Here is a 7,500-nt window from a genome sequence, read left to right as displayed (position 1 = left end):
AAGTGAACAGTCCTGGGGATGTAGCTCAGCACTTGCCTAGCATGTGTGTGGTCCTGAGGTCAATCCCTGACATCACAAAACAGAGAGAAAGATAGAAAAGAAAAAACCAGAGACCTCCTTTGAACCCCAATTTGGCTATTCACTCTTCTGCAGTTGGTAGAATAAGCCACCAGTCCTCAAGTGACAAATTGGCCAGAAGGGATTGCTGGGGTGTCCAGGGTGCTGAGCTGTCTCAGTCAGTCAGTGCACCGGCTGTTGCTGGAAATTGCAGGGAAGCTTGAGCTTCGAAAGAGCCATGTGCAGATATTGTCCTTACTCCAAAGTTTCTGGTATTCTACTTGGTAAACAGACTTTGGATTATTTCAGCACCTTTAGCACATTTACATCTGACAAATCTGGAATATCCTCAAAGCTGACTTGGGGACAAGGAGGCATAACTGTCAATATTTTGAATGGCTTAAGTGAAAAAGTCACTTAGAGTTCCTTTTTCAAAAATGTTTTAGATCCATGATCAAGATTTAGTGAATCTACAGTGTCGTCAATTTTACATGCAAAAAGAGGCTAAAGGGTATATTTACATGAATTTTTTCTATATTCTACAGCTTAAGTGTATGTCTGGTTCCACCTAGATGCAACATTTGTTGACACTGTATGTCTAGCAACATGGTTATAATTCCTTTGTTGTGACATCTCTCCATATGGAGCAATTTAGGATGTGAATTAAGCAACACATTGCCATATTCAAAAGCTTATGTGTATGTATATGTGTTTATGTGTGTGAGAGAGAAAGGAGAGAGAGGGAGAGAGAGAGAATTGGTTTTTTTTTTTTAAAGTACATGAAACCCATCTGTGATTTATGTGACAATGTGTCATTCTTCTCTAGGAAGCTTGTTGGAGTTGAATTATTTCTAAACCTCAATATGTTGAGGCAGAATTCCTAACATCCAATGCAGACTAAAGCAAATGTGTCCCTTTATTCCAAAACAAGCCATCATTTGCTCCTTAACTGTATTGTTTTTTGAGATGGTGTCTTGCTATCTTGCCCAGGTTAGTTTTGAACTCCTAGACCCAAGCGAGCCTTCTGCCTCCGCCTCTGAGAAGCTGGGACTACAGACACCTGGCACGGGACTCAGTTAAGTGCTCCAGCACTGAGCCTCACCTGCACCTTTCCCCCTGAACCGTTTAGTAGTGGTTGGTAGCCACCACAGGATGCAGGTCACCTCTGCACCTATGCCCTGCGTCACCCACCTGACTCCTTTGTTCTCTTACTCATAAGGTGTTAACTGAGCACCTATTGCAAAGCCTACTTTATGCTCAGGGCTGCTTGCTAGAGGTACAAAGAGGAACAAGGACAGGGTCTCTTCCCTTACCCTGACTGTCTGCCTGTTCCCACTCTCTTTAGGGAGTAGGCCATCATCAGCTAACAGGAGTGACCTGTCTAACCTCTGTCCATGGAGCTCTGCTCCTGTCTCTCTCTCCTAGCATTTCTGCCTCTTCCAAGTACCTGCCAGGGCCAGGAGCATCAGGCTGGGTAGCCCATCTGCAGACACAGCCCCGCCTAGTGGGCAGTCTTTGAGTCTTTGGCCTCAGGACTACATTCTAGTTCATTAATTTATCCAAAGTATATGTTTTTGCTAGCAAAAATTCCCATGGCAGCTGCATTTCTTGGAGGGAGTGGTGTGTGAGGGTAAAATTGGCAAGCCTTTGGCTTAAAATTTTGTGGTGAACTAGAAGACCCCAGATTATTTGGAGTCACATCATCATGTCTTAAACGCTGACTTGCTACCCTCAAGTTGTGTAGTCATAGGCAAGCTATTTCTCAGAGTCCGAGCTTCCTTATTGTTAAAATCAGTGTAATAATGGCAATTATCAAGAATACAAATAATCATAAATGTTGACAAAGAAAAAGGTACACACATACTTTGTTAGTGGGACTGAAAATGGGTGCAATCACTCTGGGAAGCAGTACGGAGATGCCTCAAAAAATCTAGGAATGGAACCACCATATGATCCAGCTGTCCCACTCCTTGGTGTATACCCAAAAGAATTAAAATCAGCATACCCCGGGGATGCAACCACATCAATGTTCATAGCGGCCCAATTCACAAGAGCCAAGCTATAGAGCTAACCTAGGTGCCCTTCAACAGATGAATGGATGAAGAAAAATGTGGTATATAATATACACAATGGAATATTATCAGCCATAAAGAATGAAATTATGGCATTTGCTGGTAAATGGGTGAAGCTGGAGAATATCATGCTAAGTGAGATAAGCTAATCCCCAAAAGATGGAGGTTGAATGTTTTCTCTGATATGCAGAAGCTAATCCAAAACAAGGAGGAAGCAGGGGTGGTGGGGGAAGGATAGAAAGAAAGAAAGGAGGAGAGAGAGAGAGAGAGAGAGAGAGAGAGAGAGAGAGAGAGAGAGAGAGAGAGAGAGAGAGAGAGAGGAAGGAAGTAAAAAAGAAAAAAAGAAAGGGGAGGGAATTTCATCAAAATAGAGGAAAGATCAGTAGACTAGACAAAGAAAGAAGGGCAGGGAAAGGGAAGAACCATGGATTGAATGGATGGAAATTTCATTTGAGTGTGCATGGAGGTGGCACGGTGGGGCCCAGGATCAGGTGTGTCCACGGGACACCAATAAAAAAAAAAAGAAAAATTGAACTGTAGACGGGTTGAAACGGGATCCGTGGAGTGGAGGGAGGGAAGTGGGGAGAGGGATGGAGTGCTGGGGACTGAATTGGAGCAGGTTGGGTTCCACGCTTTTGTGATTATGTCAGGGGTATCCTGATGTTGTATCATAACTAAAAAGAATAAGTAAAAAACAATTTTAAATAGGGAGGAAAAAGAAAGAAAAAAAAATCAGCGTAATAGATCATTATGGCAAGACCAGTGTGTGACTAGCCACATGCAGAACACTTCACACAGTGGCCCAGACTAAGCGGTGTAGGTTACTAAGAATGTGGGCTCTCCAGGCTTTGCTGTCATGCCGCAGTTCCCCTGGATTTCTCTTTATGCTCTGTGGTCCTCTTCTCATTGCAACCTGCTCCCTTTGCAAGGATTTCTGAGTGACAGTGTCCTTTTCTATTTCAACCTGTTGGGAAATGTTCTCCCTCTCCTCTTCTGAAAGTCCTTTTATTATGCTTAGAAAAAAAAAAAATTAAAAGTCAAGTGTTACAGGCTGAACTGGTCCCTCCTCCTGCAAAATTCATACATTGCTGTCCTACGCACCATGTGCCTGTATTTGGAGACAGGGTCTTTAAGGAGACAACTCAGGTTAAATGGGGTTATAAGAATGCAGCCCTAAGTTGATAGAACTGATGTCCTTACAGGAAGAGAGATACCAGGTGTGTGCATGCACAGAGAAAGGCTATGTGAGGACACAGGAGAGATGGCCATCTGCAAGACAAGAGGCCTCAGGAGAAGCCAAACCTTTGGGAGAAGATTTCCCAACAGGTTGAAATAGAAAAGGACACTGTCACTTATAATGATCTGTAGCTTCCGAACTATGAGAAATAACCTGCTATTGTTTAAGCCGCCCATCTGTGGTATTGTGTTATGACAACCCAAGCAGCTAAGACATCAAGTTTGAGGTTGATAAATCAGGGTGGAATTCTTTCTTTTAGTTTATGGACTGAAGGCCATTTGTTTAACTTACTGCAGCAAGGGAAGATACTTGCCTTAGGTATCAGGGAGAATTTTCATACAGGAGAGTTGAGAGGAGTTCTGTGGAGGATTTGGGCTTGTGCTGAATGATCTGAGGACAGATACAGGAAGCAGGGTCAGTTCTGGTCAGATACTACTGAGAGGTAGGGACAACTCAGTGAATGGCTTTCTTAATGAATTTCTTCTTCTAATGGGCAAAGGATTGAGGGCTAGAGTTATCATCGGACAAGAAGCAACCATTGCTCATATTAATCAGAAGTGGAGGTGTGGATCATTTTGTGATTGAGGAGTGGTCTTGTGTAAGCCTGCTGCAAACATGGTCACCGTGTTTCCTTGTCTGTGCATTGCTGATGTCCACGTGGGAGCATCACAGTCTGCACTTGACAAGCAAGTTTTCACCGTTCTTTTCGCATTCTGGAGAATCCCATGCGGTACACTCCACCAGTGGCGACAGCGAATAGGACAGGGTTAGCCACAGTTTACCAGGCACTCCCATGGACACCAGGAGCTTTTGTCTTCAACTCTCTATTTCACGGGAGCAAACTGAGGCCTGAGTTGGTTACTGAGGAGTAATTCGAGGCCACTCAACTGGTAGGTTGGCATGAAGGTTCTCCCGGGTCAGAAATATACCTACATGCAGTGTCTGGCCTTGGAAACCAGGGCTGCTTCTCTCAGGTTATGGAGCCTAGAGCAGATGCCTTCATGGCCTGAAGACTTAGAGTGGACAGCCACTGCTTCTTCCCGAAGGACTTCCTTCCTGGCCCTGGAAAGGAGCAACTGCTGTGAACAGGGAAAGATTGGGCCAGGGACCCATTTCCTATGTGGAAGCCTTGGAGCTCCTCCTTCTGGTTGTCAGGTGAACTGCTGCCCCAGACTAGGGCTGAGAAAGACCAGGGCGGCCTGGGGCCTTCTGAGGCCACAAGTGCCAGAGGTTGAGCCCCTAAGTAAAGCCCCATGCATACCTTGGTCAGAGACTCATTTGACCTTCGACCTATAGGCCTGCAGTGCCAGGTGTTCTCCACCCATGCTAGAGGTGAGAAAGTAGGGATGAAGTCAGACTTTACCATGAAAGGTACTGATGCTGAGCTTCTAGATTTGGTCCTGGGATCGACTCCGTATTACAGAGTCTCCCTTCCACTTCTGAATGTGTAATGATTTTCTAAAGTAAAAGAGCCATTTCTGACATTTCAATTATAAAGTACTCCCAGTTGTGATTTTTTTTTTTTTTTTTTTTGGTGGTGCTGGGGATTGATGAACCCAGGGCCTTGTACATGTGAGGCAAGCTCTCTACCAACTGAGCTATATCCCCAAGTTCTAAAGTACTCCCAGTTTTATAAGGTATTTTCACATTCATGATCTCAAATCACACAAACCCTGTAAGACAGGTTTATTAGGCATGGAAGTTTCCATTTTAAAACCAAGAAAATAGGCACAAAGGTAATATAATAATAGCTAAAGCACGGTAATATCCACCATTTACCATATGCCAGGCTCTGACCTGAGTGCTTCCTATTGATCTAGTTTAATTCTTCCAAAACACAAGTACTGTCTCCATATTAAAGACTAAGGGAATGATGTCCAGAAAAGTTGAGTATCTTTTCCAAGATCACACAGCTCAGAAAGTGGAGATGCCATCTGAGTCTGAACCCAAACTCTTACTTGCCACACTGCACCGACAAGTGTGACTCAGTTCAAGTCCTGGTTTGCTAATTGGATGGGCAGGAACTGGAATCTTCTCTGACACCTCGGACAATGTTCTTTCTACCATGTCTTCTCACACAGGTGTCCTGTGCAGTCCCACTTACTTTGAATCATGCACCTCTTATAAACTGGTCAGCAGGGTCTAGAAGTCCTGCTTTCCTAAGCCTCTGCCTGGCACATATACTTGCACAGGTGACGATAACTCATCAAGTGTTAGGGGACAGGTCATTCATCACACCAGCCAAAGGCAGAAAAATTAGATAAGGGGTCCACTTAACTGTGAGGGAGGCAGAGATTCATCCAGTGGACATGGAAATGAAGAGGACAGAGGGCTTGGTGGGGAGAAGTGGGCATCGCTGAGGTCCTCAGGGTGAGCTCCCCAGTGTCCTAGGGAATGTCCCCAGGGTCTCTTCACTTTTTGAGTAAGGCAACCAAACCAGAGGGCCAAAACTGGATCCTGTGCTTTCTGAATTTACTATTGGAAGTACAGATGAGGAAACTGGTTAAGCCAAATTGAGGGTTCTTAGACTCCAGCTTTTTGCACCTCCATCCCTAAAGTGGGCACTGGAGACTCCACATGGTCAGTAACCAAGGTACTAAACAAATCTTACTCAGGTGACAGCTGGGCTGAAGGAATAGCCAGAACCATCTTCGGGCACACCCTTCTCCCAGATAGCTGACACATGGGACTTCATGAAACTGCTGATTCCCCACTTCTTGATTAGCATCACTTCCTCCAGAGCCGTCCTTTGCTCAGGGTGATTGATTTGGAACAATAGGTCACACTGGGTTTCAATAGATGACTTCATTTGGAGTTCCCCTTTGAGTGAATATACAATCACATACAGCTAATAAAACTTATCAATAGGGATGGCACGTGCAATAGTAGTCCCATAAGATGATTCTGCCTAGTGACGTCCTAGCCATCTTAATTTGCATAAATGCACTCTATAATGTTTGCACAATGACAAAATCACCTAATGGCTCATTTCTCAGAACATATCCCCGTCATCCAGAGACACACCACAGTACATCGTATGTGCTCTCTCTTTGTGGTGTGTAAGAGCTGTATATGTGAACTGACAGAGAGTGGAAACTGACGGCTATTTGGAAAACGATTTTTAGTCACTCTCCCCGGAAAGTGCATGAGAGGCAGGTTCTGACTGACTGAAGTGCTGATCTCTAACATGTTCCTACTTTGCACAATGAAAGGAAATGATCACACCTCCCGTGGAAACTCTCCAGCTCTGTACAACCAGGTGCTAGGGCTCTGCTGGCCAGAGTACCCACTGGGAGTAGAGTCATAAAATTCTCTTCTAGACGCACCAGAAGGAGCATGGTGTTGGGGGTGCAGAACTTTGAATTCCAGGGATTCCATCTGGAAGCCTTTGTGAGACACACCTATGTCATATTCTGTGAGGGATGGAAGATTGTGACTCAAGGAAAAGGGTGAGAGAAAAAAATAAAAGAGGAAAGAAGCGATTTCCAGGTAACACAGACAGTAAGAATGCCTAGAGGCCCCTCTCGTGATGCAGAACACTTAAGATGCTAATGCTTTTAAAATACATTTTTAAGTGAATGGCTGATCACAGGAGAGGTAAGGGAAATTCTCAGGAGCCAGAATGCAAAACCAGAGGGCAGCGAGAAAGCTAAGTCTGTACTGACCCTGGGCCCTTTACCTGTTTTTTAAAAATTATTTATTTATTATTCTTAGTACACATCAATTTCATTTGAGAACAGGAAAAAATGTGAACATTTCAGAGTAATCTCAGTAAAGTAATATGTGGTATTGAAATTTTTTTTCATTATCCTTTTTTTGACAGTGATAAATATTTTAAAAAATTCTTTTTCATACATGGCCTGGTTTTGATGGGTCATGTATGTTTAGTATGGAAGATGGACACCTGCATAGTCTGAACTGGGAGGGGTGGGGGTTCTGTATGCAGCACCCCCAAAGGTCATCCCCTCAGTGAATGGACCAAGAATGCCACCTCACCCCCACACAGAGGGGAGACTGTATGAGCATGCCTATGTAGGCTTCAGCTCCAGAGAGAAGAAAAGTCTTCCTAAAACTCCCAACCCCAAGAAAGTTCCAAGTAATGTGAGATCGCAACCCCCAAATCCCAAACACCCA

The sequence above is a fragment of the Sciurus vulgaris genome (assembly GCF_902686455.1).
Source record: "Sciurus vulgaris genome assembly, chromosome: 16".
NCBI lineage: Eukaryota > Metazoa > Chordata > Mammalia > Rodentia > Sciuridae > Sciurus > Sciurus vulgaris.
The sequence above is the reverse complement of the archived record's forward strand: the minus strand, read 5'-3'. Positions refer to the sequence as shown.